This window comes from Cupressus sempervirens, chromosome 1, assembly GCF_028749045.1.
Source record: "Cupressus sempervirens isolate cs-2001-9-10 chromosome 1, ASM2874904v1, whole genome shotgun sequence".
NCBI lineage: Eukaryota > Viridiplantae > Streptophyta > Pinopsida > Cupressales > Cupressaceae > Cupressus > Cupressus sempervirens.
The window spans coordinates 12,644,430-12,661,160 of NC_143118.1; the positions used below are offsets into that span (position 1 = coordinate 12,644,430).

Genomic DNA, 16,731 nt, shown 5'->3' on the forward strand with positions numbered 1-16,731 from the left:
AAAGTTATATTTTCTATGTTTCTAAAGTCATTGTATGAAGGAATTCAGTTTTAAACTTAAGATTGATGATTCTAGTTAAGCATAAAAACATAGAAGGATCTTGAAGCATTGAGAAATCTATTTAAGTAGGAGAAAATGAAATTTTTAGGTTGCTACTTCGAAGTGGATAATGATTTCATTGTGAGGTTATTTGAGAGTTGATAAAATTAAAAGAGATATGATTAAATGTTGTTGTGGAGAGTGACATTTTTGAAGGAGAAAAGAGCCAAGTGATCCAAGCCAAGCAGAGAAAAGAAAAAGAAGTTGTTAAGAAAGTAAATATAAAGATAGAGAAAACTAAGATGTAATCATGAAAACATAGTTGATATTATTTATAAATCATTTTATATTATTTACATTTTAACCATTGTAGCAAAAAATCTCGGAAGCACTGAGTGGACCTAACATGTTATGAAATCCTATATGGTAACATCTATTAGTGGCATTTGTAAGTCCTCTAAATTAGGTCACTCTTTTTGGTTCTAATTAGGGAGTGATAAGGTCTATACGATCTTTTGGTGAAATCCATTAACAAGGTCATGTTAACAAAGTGTATGTAACCTTTAACAAGGTAATCTCCTAATAGAGATCACTTCAAAAGAGTGAAATTTTTGGGTTGCTAGTCCCAAGTGATTTTCCCTATAAAAAGGTTTCCATATTAAATATTGGTATCAAAATTGTGTGAATTTTATTTTTGTTGCAAGTTGATTTACATGTTTTTATAGTGTACTAAAACTCAGTGATAACTAAGTTATCACTAGGTAATAATTGGAAATTTACTAAAAATTGGTAATGCAAGGAATAGTTGATGATAGTTTGAGAAGAAGTTGATTTATGAGTTAATTTTTATGTTAGATATATAATCTACCAAGTGATTGGATGTATTGAAGTTATTATTGTTAATATTTATGTTGCTGTGATGGTGATGAAATGTTCGAAGGGACTGTGAGATAACTAGACATAATTGATTCACCCCCCACCCTAGTTATCTAACAAAAAGAGGGTGACTTTAATATTAAATTCCACACAGATTTTGATTGGGCTAGTAATTTTGATGACAAAAAAAGAACAAGTTGTGGAGAGGAGAAAGGTTGGTAACTTGGGTAAGCAAGAAATAGAGTTGTATTTCACAATCTATTACTGGAGCTGAATATCTTACTATTGTAACCAATTGTTCATTAATTGTATAGATTAAGAAACTATTGGAAGGAATATAAGAAGAGGTAATTGATCCTATTACTAATTACTATGATAATACTAGTGCCATAAATATTTCAAAAAATCTTGTGATGCATGCAAAAACAAAGTACATATCAATCAAATATCATTATTTGAGGGAGAAAAGTACAAGAGAAACAAGTGAGTCTTGAATATGTGAAGTCTAAGGAACAAATTATTGACATATTTACAAAACCATTACCTAAGGATGGTTTTGATTATCTAAGAGGTAAACTAGGGGTCCTTCCCCTATCCAAAATTTACTAGGTGAAGATGCATGTTGCATCAATTCATAAATGAATTGAAAAATATTTATGAAGTTGATGCATAAGTGTTCACACTTTAGGAACATTCCTGAAGTTGTAAAAGTGACTATGATGAAATTGATGTTCTCAATACATGCAAGGTACAAGGATAAATACAAGGTTTTATAAGACTCACTTGAAAATTTATAATGACCTTTCACATTGTTGTCAAAAGGGGGATAGTAACTAAGGGGGGATGTGATTGTTGGAAATATAAATGAGAAAGTAAGTTCTAAGAAGGTTGGGGGGGGGGGGGGGGGTGGTGTGAAATGGTACTTAAAATTTTTGACTATAAAACATTTCACCCTTATTCATCTCATAACTTAGTATATAAACTAAAATATGCAACATGTATCACATTTATAGCATAATGTAAATCAACACATAATAGAAAAGATTTTGGTTACCTAGAAACCCTCCAAGGAGAAGGTAAAACTGGGGTGGGGATGACACCCACAAATCTTCACTACTATAGCAATAAAGTGTAGCCAATTATGGCTACAAAGTTTTGATCATAAACTATGATCTACCCTATGAGAGGTCTTCCCTATTAAAGGCTTACAAATATTGTTAGGTCTCACCTTGACTAAAGGATTTAAACTGATAGTTAAGTAAGAACTCTACTAGGATATTTGCAAAAGTTTTTTATGAATACTCTATTAAGAGATTTACCCTATATCACTTGTTAAAATGATCTAGTTCCTGATCCTTTAGTTATCACCCATTTTCTAGATGTTAGATCTCCTCTTCACAATTTGTATCTTGATCCTCCTGATCTAATATATATTTTCTGACCTTTCACAACTTGTCTTCACAACTAGTTCTATTCTCATCAACTATTTCTTCTATCTAATCCTTCACTTAAGCATCTTATCCAGGCCTCCTTTCACGCATGATACTCCTCTTCATATCTCTCTTCGAACATAACTCCTCCTTAGGGTTTACCTCTTTAAGTAGGCATCATGGAGACTATCTTAGGTAATAATCAACAACTTTGGTTTATTGTTATTGCCACTTAATGCTTCTCTTTTTATGATTTGTTTCAAGTGTTACATAGGAATGCATGATATTACTTGATCCTTATATCTTGATATCAAAAATTCAAGATTATGTTAGCCAAAAATATCTTACATAATAGTTTGCGCCATTACAAACTTGTATGTTAATGAATGGTTCACTGGGCATCAATAGGCTTCTAATGCTCAACCTTAACTATAATCTGATGTTGTTTTCTTAGCTCCTAAATAACTCAAAATATATTGATTTCTCACTAGAGTGACTTGGTACACATTGACTGTTCAATACGTACTAGTTTTTGACACTAACTAGTCATATCACCTGGCATGTATTTTCTAGAGACTTATGCTTTGGATGCTCTAATCACTCAACTCACACTAATTACTCAACTCACACTATTCACTTGGCATGCACTATGCACTCAACCTAAGGAGTGGCTCAATTGTAGTGATGACCAACCAACTATGCTAGATAATGACTAAGTGTTTTGTCACTACTTTGTCAAAACCATAATGAGATTAACAATATCCCCCTTTAACATAAGTGGAAAAAACACTTTGTCATGTCATATATAATCTTAATTCATGCATAAGTCAAACAATGTATAAATTCTACTTGATCTCTATACAAAATTTCAAAATCTCAAAATTTTCAAAAATGTTTTTAGTACCTTGTTATGTTACTCTCCCTAAGTAAATACTTCATTCTGGTTCTATAACTCCCTTTAATTCAATATTTTCCATGAAAAATTCCTCAAAATTTATAAAAAACTTCAAAATTCCCCTTTTTTGACACTTATGTCATTGAGGGTTGTTCACTTAAAGTATATTTATCTAAAAATGTCTTATGTACTTGCATTATGATTCCTAATGCAAAATCCCAATTGTCTCTGGTTACATCTAATTATTGGATCTAAATTTCTAAATTTGCTTCCATGTCAAGTAGATCTTGTGTATAAATATATGAATCTTCCTTCATTGATGTCTCTACAAAGGCTAGTTCTTTCTACAAAAATTCCATATATGGGGACAACATGGACTAAATGTCGATCAAAGTTGATCTTACATTTGCATCTTTTTCTTGTAACTCAGAAAGCCTACTCTATGTCAGCAATAATCTCTAAAAATGTAATTGACTTGTGCCTAGATATATCTTCAATGAAGATCCAGTAGACTTAAGATCTCCTTGTAACTTAACTATTGTTTGTTGAGTATCTTGAGTAAAGATATCAACATTGCATTATTTACTATATAGAGAGTATATTTTGTCCAAAATTTTCTTCACACTATCCATCTTAGTTGACAAATCAAACTATCTTAGTTCAATAATACTGGATATCTTATCCATGATCTTAGTGTGAAACTTCTTCTCAAACCATTCCAATAAATATACATTAGTTTCTATGTCTTCATCTTTTGTCCTATCAACTATATATACAAGTTTTTCTATGATAGGCTTATTGGACAATGAATCTAAAATACAAAAAGCATCAATAAAAATTTCTTTGATCTCATGCGAAACCTATTTTTGCTTGTGCTCTCTCTTGAGCTTCTCTTGCCTTGATTTTTTTTGTCAGGGTTCCTGGAGTATCTCCATTTCTTCAAGTGTGATTGTTGTAGGATTGAACTAAGGTAAAACAATAATTTCATCAAAACTAATATCCTGTAGTGTTGTGGTTTCAACACTCTTTGGTGGGCTAATACTCAACACTAATATCTACAATGGTGTAGCTAGAGTACTCAGTATCTAAAGAGTCTAGCTGCTAAGAGGTGATGTGGTCACTGGTATTTGTATGCTACTTGCTCCTCTATCTCAATAGTTGTATTATCCTCTTCTACTTTCTCATCCTCCTTATGATCTTCAATATGTTTTGGTGAGTTGGGTACAAGACTACCTTCCTTACCCTTATTTTCTCCACTTCCTTCTTTATCAATTACCATAATTGCTAGTATACATGAGCTTTGTAGATTAGGTAATGATATAGCTAGTGTATTTTCCTCTTTCTCTTTCATCTCAATGGTAATGTTAGCACTTTAGGTGGTGCATTAGTAAGCTCTTCTTTCTTCTCCAAAACCTTATCATGTGATTCTTTCTCCTTTACTTCTACAACAAGTGGGAGCACAATAGATGTATCTTGTTGTTGTTTCTCTATGGATGCAATCTCAGCCTTTTGAGATTCATCAATCCTAACCAATATAGGATTTGTGTATGGAATAGCTATATTAGTGGATTCTTGTTGCAATTTCTTAGTATCATCATCACTGAGTGGATTTACATTCTATGTGCTATTGTTAGGGGTATCTTTTATAGTTATAGCATCCTAAAGACTCTCTTTCTCTTCATGTGGAGGAATAGTGTTTGACACATTGACATCTATGTTATCTTGTGTGTCATCCTTTTCTATTTCTTCCTTCTCTTCCACAACTTTTTTGGTCAACCCATAGATTTCTTTCCAAAGTAGTGTACTTTGGGTTATCACCTCTTCAACTCGATTCCTCAAAATATGAAAAGCAATATATTTAGGAGAAAATATCCCTTTGTACTTCTTTGTAGCCTTTTTAATCATCTTCTTATCAAGAGTAGACATTACTTGAGCTAAAGTAGCCTCTCTAATCTTTTTTTTCAGTGTGCATGTTGTATTTCCATTTTTTCTCAACTCTCTCATATAAAATTTTAGGTATAGAGTTAGAAATCTCTAAAGGATGGTTTTGAAAGTAGCCATCATATCATAAATAGCTTCTTCAATGGTATTCTTGTCTCCTTTATCTAACTTATCAAAATCAATATATGAAAATTCAAATAAATTTTCATTATTCTTTATATTCTCACATAGATTATCTATATCAAATGAGGGATTATGGCTTACCACTTTGAATTGACTTATATCATCTAACATTGCCATCTCTTTATCTAATCCATCTTGAGGTTTGTATTTCCTTTTTGGTTTCTTTTTAGGAAATCTTAGCTTTGTAATATCATCCTTTCTTTTTCCTTTATCTTATTGTGCTTCTTTTTCCTATGCAATGATAGCCCTTGTGCTTGACCTTGTTAAAAGTGCAATTGGCTTTTGTTCTTTCTTCTTTGTTATCTTCTTTGGATTCTACACTTTCTTCTATTGTTCATTCCTCTTCTTTCTAGTTTCTTAGGTTCTTCCTCAACTTCTTCTTCATCATCTAAACCTTGATCCCCACCTAGTTCATGTGTCAATTGTAAAGGTCCTTGACCTTCTTCTTCTTCTTCATCTTCATCACCAAATTGTTCTTTAAATTTCTTCATCAATCTATTCTTCTTCCTGTTAGTGGTAGAAGTTTGAAAGTTGATAATAATTATTTCCTTAGCCTCTTCATTAGTACCAAATGCCTTAGCATTCTTGTCAATATCCTATGCCAATAGTGCAGTGATGGTTGCAGATCCTTCATCAACATTCACCTCATAAGATAAATTTTTTAGCCACCTCACCCTTGTAATAACCATTTGAACATATGTATAATCATCATCGACAAGGAAAAAAACATCATTATAATGTTTCTCCACTAGATATACATGTATCCTTGATCTTTGCTTCATTGACTTCATAAAATATTCAAAGAAAATAGTCATAACTGAATCAAGTTCTCTCCTAGTTTATCAATGAAATCTCCTATCTATTGAGTAATAGATTAACTAATCTTCCATACCACTTTTCCAAATGTAGGAAATGTGTTTTGCACATAAGAAAAAATACAAACAATAAGTGAACCAAACTTACATGAAGATTTCTTTGTTTTCCTAATAGCTTCTAGGTTTTCTAATAATTGTTGAAGTTGTAGCTTAGTTAGGTCATAGTTGTGATCTCTCTTAACAATCTTGTAACCTATGTCAATAGAAGTACATGACACATTGCTGAGTCTTCTAGACTGATAGAACCTATGTGCCATCACATGCACTAAAAATGCAAGGGTCTATGATTGTATCAATTAACATTCCCCTCTTGTTCCATACTACTCTTGTAGATTTCTCAATCGCTTCCTTGTCATCACTCCTCATAGTCTTGTGTCTATCTAGGGTAATATAACCTATTACCCTATGAATGATTCACTTAGTGATATTAACATTACCATCTTCCAACCATAGCTAGTTATCATGAATTTAGCTCAAAAAAAGTTTGATCCACTCTATTTTGAATACCTAAGGAAAATCTAAGGCACATGTTAACCCTTTTCATTCTATGAGTTTGTTATCTTCCTTTAGTATTCCATTTTCACACAACTTCTGATAGGTTTCCCTGATCCCTAGGTCTCTAATATCTTGTACCTTACATATGCAACAACATCTTACGTTAGATATCATTAGATATTTGGCTAAAATCATTGATAAAGCTCCTAACAGATCTCCCTTGTATGCAATTGTAGGCATCACTCAAAAATTTGGAGGTTCTTGTACATCATTATTGATCAATTAAACATTCATAGCCTCTTTACCTTCTTTCCTTTCTATTGCTGAAGAAACTTTTGTCATATTCACTTGCTAGGGTTTGCAAAATGTGAAACAATGTAACTTGGCACATGTGAAATACCTTTTGATTCAGTGAAAATTTTGAGTAGTAGTTGAATCTCATTTGTAGTCACTAGAATCTCTTTCACAATTTTCCTTCTTTCTCTTTGATCATCTGGTAAGTGCAAATGACTTTAAAATTGACTATATAACCTTGAAAACCTTACATTTAATGCTTCGTGCTTATGTAGCTATAAGATTGGTTGTCATAGGATTTTCAATATGCTTGGTCTATATAGCTAACTTGATAGTCACTACAATGCCTTCATTAATCGAAAGTTACTACAATTCTTTCATTACTTGGCAACTATAGGCCAAATTTTCCTTCCTATCAAAATCACCACATTTGAATTTAAAAGATAAATGACCACTTCCCATGCTTTTTAATTTTTAAATACCATGGAAATATAATATCATGAGGTTGAGAGTCAGAAGTCAAGGACCTATGATGCTACAAAATTTTGTAAGATTGTGTGAGGAAAGTATGGAGTGTTGCAATGTTATGGTGGTCATAAGATTTGGGAGCCCAAATTATAAAGGTAAGATGCTATGACAAAGGGGTCCACTATAAGATCATAATATCAAAATAAATGTCAAAGGTCATTGCCAAATTGGTAAAGTGAAACATAAGGTCCTCTAATATTAGGATATTTCATAGAATCAATAAAGTGAAACATAAGGTTTATAATTCTACGATGTGGCATATAGTTAGGGATGTGAAACATAAGGTTTACAATGTTATGCCAGACTTGTAAGATTGAGGATTTATAAGATTGGGAATTGTAGGATCACAAGAAGAGAGAGAAAGGCTTAAGATTCTATGCCAATCAAGGGGTTGAAGGCCTTAAAGGGCTCATTTGTGATGTTACAACAAAGGCCTTAACCATAGCATTGGGAGGGAGAAATGTTAGTGATACAATGCTATGAAATTCAAAGGATATTGTAAGATTGGGAAATCGTAGGAGTGTAAGGCCAAAAATGAAGACATGAGATATTAAAAAGTTATTAGATTCTATGAGATTGTAAAGGGAAATCTTCTTGATTTTGATCTTACAGTTGAGAAACACATGTCCAAGGAGATAGCACTATAGTTGGCATTGACAATTGGGTTGACATTTTTGTTAGCCATCGGGGTTATGTCTGAAGTAGGTATAGTTAATTAAAGTGATATAGTCAATTGCATGGAGACTTTGTGAGGTGGAAAAATGAAAGTATATTATTGGCCCACATTGCCCATCTTGGTTGTAGGATTTAGTTGACCTATTGACTATGCTGGTTCATTGAGCCAACTATGAAGAAGAGGTTTTTTTTCACAATCTGATCTTCATGATCAATTTCAATCACTCTCCAATGAATGCCATGCTTAATAAAAGGTAGAAAACACTCCACCATCTCTAGTTTCATCCATCTATTTGTTCAAAAATAATTAATGGTGTCATTTTATCTTCTCAAGGCTCTGTTTTGGAAAAATATTGGATTTTATTGTATTTGAATCCATACCATGATAAGATTTTCCCTAGAACTGTATGATTATTTTCTAAAGCATTTAAGATAGTTGAAGGAGATTAACTCTAGTTAGAAATATCTTAGTTATGCTTGAGCTATAAACGGATATTTTTTAATCTTTGTAAGGGTTGATCTTTTTCAAATTCTCTAGTATTGCTTTCATGCATACTACTATAATTTATCATGCCTCTGAACCATTGTAATCCTCTACTAAGTCTCTTTTAGCCGTTAACACACTGTGCAAGGTTCTTTGCCTCTAGTTAATTTTTTCATCTATGTTCTAAAATTTGCATGATTGTATTTACTTTTGACATTCGAATGATATTAAGTGGAGTTTCTTCCTATAGTATTCTTTTGTTGTCTGATCTACATGTAATTGATGAATTAAGTAAGGTTTGAATCTATATTCTTTAAAGTTACAATTAGTTGATTGTGCATTCATGGGTAGAGATAAGTTCAAATACTCTATTTTGGTCCATCACCCCTTTAGGTTAGAGTAGGTAGATTTTCTTTCGTGCATTGCTTCTCCCTTTTCCTCTCCAAGAGTAGTTAGGTGCATACCAATAGCAAAGGAAGTTGGCCTTCTCCAGAGACTCAAACTCATAGTTCATGTCCCATAGCTTGGAGGTTGTTTCCATGTTTCACAAGGTTTTCCTTAGGTAAAAAATTTGGTCTCAGTATTCTAGGTCCCATGCTAAGAAGACAATGTTGCTCTTAGTATTTTAGGCCTTAAGAGGCTCATTTCCACAAGCACTTGGTAACTCTACACCCTTTATATCTGGTTCTAGATTGAAGTTGCTATGATTCATGCCCAAAGCTAAAACAAGGGCATCTTCTAGAGGTAATTTTTAGTATCAAGAACTCTCATTTTCAAATCCTAGAAGAAGAAAGGCTAGATTAAATACATACACCTACAAGGTCAATTTCCACTCCTCCTATTGTGAGATCTCAACTTAGAAAGCCATTAGCTCATATTAATAGACTACTTTTTTATATGGCTAGAGCTCATGCTTTTTCTACCTTTAATGGTGGAAATCCTCTTTTATTGGCCCAAAGACATGACATACCAGTAGCTACACTCAAAAGTATACATAAATTTACTAGTGAAACTTCTAACTCTCCCTTAGAACATATTCAAGAGGTTGCAAATGTCTATAATATCCATCATATTACAAAAGATGATGTGGCTATTAGACTCCTAGCTTCATCCTTTAAAGGAAAAGCCCTACAATGGTATAGGAGTCTATCACATGGTTCTGTAACAGATTAGGATGGATTAGGAGTAGGACTATGTAAACACTTTGAGGAAAAAAGTGACTATTTATCACTTTTAGAATAGCTAAGTACTATAAAAAGAGCTCCCCATGAATGTATCTCTGATTTCAATTATAGATTTCAGAAAACATGGGACAAAATACCTACTTTAGTGAATCCTACCCTTGGTAATGCCTTCTTACATTACCTCAAATCTTTTAATAGTGATATTTCCACCACAATCCAAACCATAGGAGGAGACACTTTACCTAATGCTTATGAAATCAAAACAAGGGCAGAAAATATATTGATACAAGGAGGAAAGTTAGCCCCAAGGCCTCCTATGCCCTTCTTTCTTGATGTCCCAAATCACCAACCAGCAATGGCCCCTATTCCCATAACTTCCATATCACAATCCCTTGCTCTAGTCCCTCAAGCTTCCACATCTTCAAATGGAATAGATGAAATCAAGGAGATGATGCAGTCTATGATGTAAAACATAGATAAAAGATTGCAAGGCCAAGAGAAGCAATTGGAAGATAGCTTCTCTGTGATGCAAAAGGTAGGCAACAAAGTAGTGATGTTGGAAAGGTAGCAAGCTTAAGGTAGTAAGGCTCATCAATTGCAATACCAAACTTTGAACAATGGTGGACCTCAAAATCATAATTATGGGAACAATTATTTTGATCAAAGTAGGTAGAATAATCATGCTTCATCCTTGAATGTAAACCAAAGTAGGGTCATAGTGCCTCAAAACAATATGGCCCAAGATCAAGCTTTCTGTCCCTCTTGTAACTACACTTATGCCTATTGCATGTGTTAGAAGGCTGAATTGTATTTGGCTTTGACTATCCAATATCCTATAGTAGGATAATCATACAAGGAGAACCAATCCAACGATGCCTCATATATGCAAAGATAGGGTGATTTCTCCTTTATGAATCATCAAGTGAAGGAAAATTGTAATGTAAACCAGGATTCCATTACTCACAACACTAGGAGCAAAAGAAGAGCTATTGAAGATGCTACCCCTCCTCCTCCTAATAAAGCTTCAATTTTAAATGTAGTGCCTCATGTACAAGCAATAGATGATTGAGCCAATGCTCCTCTATAATAAAAATAAAGTGATTCTAGAGATGTGAATAGTCCCCAAGTTGTTCCATCTCAACCTCCTACACATGTATTTCCAAAAGCTTCTACCATAGTACCTAATGCCTCATTTAGTGTGGTAGAATAGATCAAGGAGAAAAATGTGAATTTTTCCATGTAGGATTTTGTTGCTACTATACCCATGCAAAAGAAGCTGTTGTAGTAGGAGTTGGAAAGTATTGAACCAAAGGATTAGCCACCTAGCATGGAAAGTGCCACAAGCCTAGTACAACCATCAAAGGAGGTAGAAACAAGTAAAAAGGTTAGATATCCATTTTATTTTTTCTAATTATAAGGGATAAGCTAGTCCACAATTGCATGATTGATTCATGGGCTAGTAGTTTAGTGATGCCTAGGTGTGTGGCTAATGATTTAGAAATGAAATATGAGCCCATTGTTAGGGATGTACTATAGTTGGATGGTAGTACTATCAAGAGTATATGGATCCTTAGGAATGTGGAAATGGTCCTACATGCATGCCCTAGTTGTATTGTTACTCAAGATATATCCATTGTTGAAGTCAAGCAACATTTTGCCATTTGTCTGTCAAGTGACTTCACTACCCAAATATGTGGTTACATATCTTCTAATTAGTCATAAATGTTTTTTAGAATAAAATATGGAACCAAGGATTCAATCAGAGCATAGCCTCTAGCCCTCCATCATATTGAACCCTACACCCCTAATCTCATCAATATGAATTGCACTATCCTAGAAATGGATGAGAATGACATAGTGAATGAGCCAATCACTTCTCTAGCAGATATACCTAATTTTCTTGTAGATGAATGGGCTAATGTATATCAATTTGATCCCATATCAGAAACCCTTGAGATAGGTCTTGGTACATACTATATGTTAGAAAAGGATGCTCTTGTCCCTAACCTTATGAAAACCAAAGAAGATGTGACTGGGATATGGAATATGTATTTTGATGGATCAAGGAATAAGAATGGATCAAGGGTGAGTGTGATGTTGATTTCTCCTACAAAAGTAAGGTACTACTCTTTTAGACTCTAGTTTAGTTGTACCAATAATGTAGCCAAGTATGAGTCCTTGATTCAAGGTCTTCTACTAGCTCACAAAAGAGGAATTCAAGCTTTGAGTGTATTAGAGATAGTGAGTTGGTAGTTAATCAAGTAAGAAATTAGAATGTCACTAAGAATGGCTTGCTCAAGTCTTATAAACATAGAGTATGGGATTTTTTTGAAAGTATTGATGAATTCAATATTCAAAGCATCCCTAGAAATGAAAATAGACATGTTGATAGGCTTGCAGTAGTGGGTGCATCTTATGATGTACCAAGGAATCTTGAGGAAGAGAAGAGGCAACAAATCAAAGTGGTAGTTAGGCTTGCAATTCCTAACAACAAAACCAATTGGAAAGTTTTTGAATATGATGCACAAATTATAAATTTCTTGTAGAATGAGGTATAATTCTTAGAGAGAAACTAGTATAGGTTACATGAATAGTATGGAGATTAGATCATCAATCTCAGTTCCAACAAATTGCCAAAAGGTCTTATTACCTTAGAGAGTGTTTTCAACCCTGATGACCAAGCAAGAGGTAGAGCCATGAACTTAGTTGCTAACAAAGATGATTATACACCAGTTGTGGTTGCTAATGGAAAGACCTCAAACATAGGGAAGGTATGCTCTAAAATTGAGAAAGAGAATTTCATTCACCTATGCCAAGAATTTAATGATATATTTTCATGGACATATGATGATTTAAAAGTTTTTGACCCAAGGTTGTTTTAGCATACCATAGACTTAATTGATAGTGTCAAACCAATAAGACAAAAATGGAGACCAATGAATCCTAAAATTGAGCCATTAATGAGAAAAGAGCTATCCAAGCTGATTGAAGCTAATATAATTTTCTCTATCAAGCACTCATCATGGGTAGCAAACCTTGTCCTTGTTAGGAAGCAGAATGGAGAGATTAGATTATGTGTGGATTTTAGGTATCTTAATCAAGCTTCCCTTAAGGATCACCATCCCATTCCTTCCATGGAACAAATTTTGTCCAAGTTTAATTGATCAAAGAGGTTCTCATTTTTTGATGAATTCTTTGGTTACAATTAGGTACTAGTCAAAGCGTAATAGATACAAGACTACATTCACCACCAAGTGGGGCACCTATGGTTATAGTAAGATGCCTTTTGGGCTAATGAATGCAAGTGCCACATTTCAAAAGGCAAGGGAAATGGCCTTCAAAAACATGATTGAAAAGTTTGTATTGGTTTACCTTGATGATATCATTATGTATTCAAAAAATGTAGAAGATCATTTTGGTCATCTTAGACAAGTGTTCATAAGGTGTAGAGAGTTTGGAGTATCCCTTAACCCAAGCAAGTGTGTCTTTGCTACCAATCAAGGAAAACTATTAGGACACATTGTTTTAAAGGATGGTTTAACTATTGATCCAGAGAGAATAGAAGTGATACTTGCTCTCTCTCTTCCTAGTCATAAGAAGGATCTGCAAAGTTTTCTTGGTAGAATAAATTTTGTGAGGAGGTTTATCCTTGATTTAGCTACCATGGTGAGACCTCTTAAAACCATGCTTAAAAAGAATGTTGTATTTTTGTGGACCAAGGAAGGGAAGGTAAGTTTTGAAGAGATCAAAGCAACAATAGTCTCAACCCCTACTCTTATCAATCCAAACTTTGAGAAGGATTTCATTATTTATACTTTAGGTGGTGAGCCAAGTATTTTTTCTATCTTGAATCAAAAAAATGATAAGAAAGAAGAATATCCTATTGCCTTCTTTAGTAAAGGGCTTAAAGGATATGAAGACAAATACACTTATGTAGAGAAGCAAGTCCTTGCAATCATCAAATCCTTGAAGAAATTTAGACACCTTCTATCTCATAACAAGATCCATTTGTTGGTACCCCATGCCAATGTAAAGGATTTCCTTTTGAGAAAATATATTAGTGAGAAGAGAGCTTGTTGGATTACTAAAGTAATGGAATATGATTTTGACATCAAGATTACCAAGTTGATAAGAGGGAAGGGATTGTGCAAATAGATGATTTTGTCTCAGGAGTTAGATGAGGAAGTTTCCATAATATTGATAGAATAGCAAGAAGCAAGAAATGGTAATCCAAAGAATTGGATGAATGAAATGACAACCTTCTTGATAGGAAGTGGATACCCTTAAGTATTGGATAGAACTAAAGGCTACATTCAATTCTTTATGTCATAGTTGACAGTATCCTTTTTAGGAAAGATTTTAATGGAGTCCTATTAAGATGCATTGACAAAGACCAAGCTAAAATAATGATCAAAGAGCTTCATGATGGTCTTTATGGTGGCCATTTCTTAACAAGAACAACTGTAATGGAGATCATGAGGGCTTGTTAATACTAGCCATCCTTGTTCCATGATTGTCATAAGTATGTAAGGAAGTGTGTAAAATGTGACTTCTTCTCTAGTAAGAAAAATCTTTTAGCTCTTCCTCTTCATTCCATTTAGGTGTACCAACCTTTTGCTTAGTGGGGATTGGATTTCATAGGCCCTATTAATCCTTCTTCTAGCTCTAGTCACAAGTGGATTTTTACCAGATGGATAGAAGCAATAGCATTAAAGGATGCCATATAATCTTCTATTATTGAATTCCTTGATGGAATTGTAACTAGGTTTGATGCCCCTTCAACCATTATTTTTCAGATAATGTAAAATATTTTGTAGGAGCTTAGATTTGTGCATGGGCATTTGTTCATAATATCTACTTCAGCACATCCTCAAACTACTGCCCTCAAGGAAATGGATTGGCTAAGTCATCCACAAAAACCTAATCAGAATTATGAAAAGGACTATAGAGGACAATCAGAGATGTTGGCATCAAAAGTTAAGGATAGCACTATGGGCTGATAGAATAAGACCTAAGAGGGCCATAGGAATTTTTTGTTGTAAATAAGTATTTACTATTTACACTTTACCTAAGTTTACTTAGGTTAATGTATATTTATATTAATTTTCATGCAGACACCTAGGAGTTTGCATATTTAGATGAGTTGTCATCTTGACAACACAGTAATTTTCACTCCAATTGAGCACGTGTTGTCTACTACACCTCTTTATGAAATACACCTTTACATTCTTACACTCTCATTGTTGCATGTACATTCATGCACAATGGAGAATAATCCACTCTTGGTGGACATGTCTTTAGTTGGTATGCTTATCTCTTTTCTAGCTCCTAGTCATATTAGTTGCCTTTATCTACAAGGCACTTTTATGATGTATTCATCCAATTATCTGATTAATCCATTCTCATTTGATCATATCTTGTCTCTCTTGTGCTATCTCTTGAGCTTCTAGATCTTAGCATTTCATTCTTACCTTAGGAAAATTCTTACATGGTATCAAAACTTTGCCAAATTCTTACATGGTATCAGAGTGTTAGTAACTGATATGGTCATAGTTTTAAAACTTGTAATTCATGTTTTTGAACCACTTTGAACCTCAGTTCAAAGTAGTTTGAAGTGGTTCAATTGTTCGGTTGACCCATCCTGGCTCAAAATTGTCAAGTTCAATGATTCAGAGCAGAGGTATAAGGATCATTTAATCCAGGTTCAGAGGACTTCACAAGAAGTTTCACAGTTTTAAAACTCTTAGTTTCAGATGTTGAACCTCTTCGAACCACTTCGAACCGAAGTTCAAAATAATTCAAAGTGGTTCAATAGTTCAAATGTTTTTGGAAATGCAGATTGGTTAATTTGAAAAGGTTCAGAATTCAATCGCTGTTCATGATTCAGTTTCGGATGTTGAACCTCTTTGAACCACTTCAAACTGAAGTTCAAAGTAGTTCAAAGTAGTTCAGAATGGTTTAATGGATCAAATAACCCATCCTACAGGTTCAATATAAATGAAGTTCAGATTCTGGGTTCAAAATAAAGATTCATTAATTTAGAAAAGTTCAAAGGTAGGCCCACAAACCCAAGGCATATATGCAGGTAGAGAGACATGTTCAAAATAGCATTCAATGATCAGCAGCTGGGAAGTGTAATTCAGCAAGTCAGATTTTCTGACAGTCATATAGACCCTCAAACAGTGACCTATAACTTTTTACTGAGACATTATTTTTAAAATTTCCTTGGTAAGGATGTGGAAAACTAGGATTGTGACAACATATCAAAAATTCAGCAAGATCCAACAGCGCAATAATTAGTTATGCCCCCCAAAAACAGGCCTATTTTTACTACCATAATTACATCAAATCCGCCCAGCATCTTGAATAGTCTGTTTAAAATTAGATCTTTCACATGACAGGTAGCATATGCAAACTCTCTCACACAATGTTGGTATATGACAGGTGTCAATTAAGAGGAATGGACAATGTTTAAACATTGTAATTTTTTATATCAACCTTTAACATCTATCACAGGAAAGGTGGTATTGGAAAATAATAACACATGGAGATTATTATTATTATTTGAGCACAATGAAACATAAGCTACGGGGCACTTACCTTTTATGAAATTTATTTTCTTTTTCAAACTAGAAAAGTGACACCTGTTCTTGCATGTATTATAATGCTTCTCAAGAATCAGTTATAAAAATAGAATAGTCTCCGACAGCAGGGAGGAGATAAAAAAAGGCAACAACAAGAAAAAGGGGTTCCAATTTTTCTGAGTTTTGCTGCGAGCCTTTGAGCAATAGTAGGATTGGGAGAACTGTGAATAAAGTTAAAGAGGGTTACA

General features: G+C 33.7%; 1 pseudogene; it reads left to right on the forward strand.

The window, feature by feature from the left end:
* LOC149575917 (26S proteasome regulatory subunit 10B homolog A-like) overlaps positions 1-16,731 on the forward strand; it is an 80,624-nt pseudogene that overhangs the window by 63,596 nt on the left and 297 nt on the right.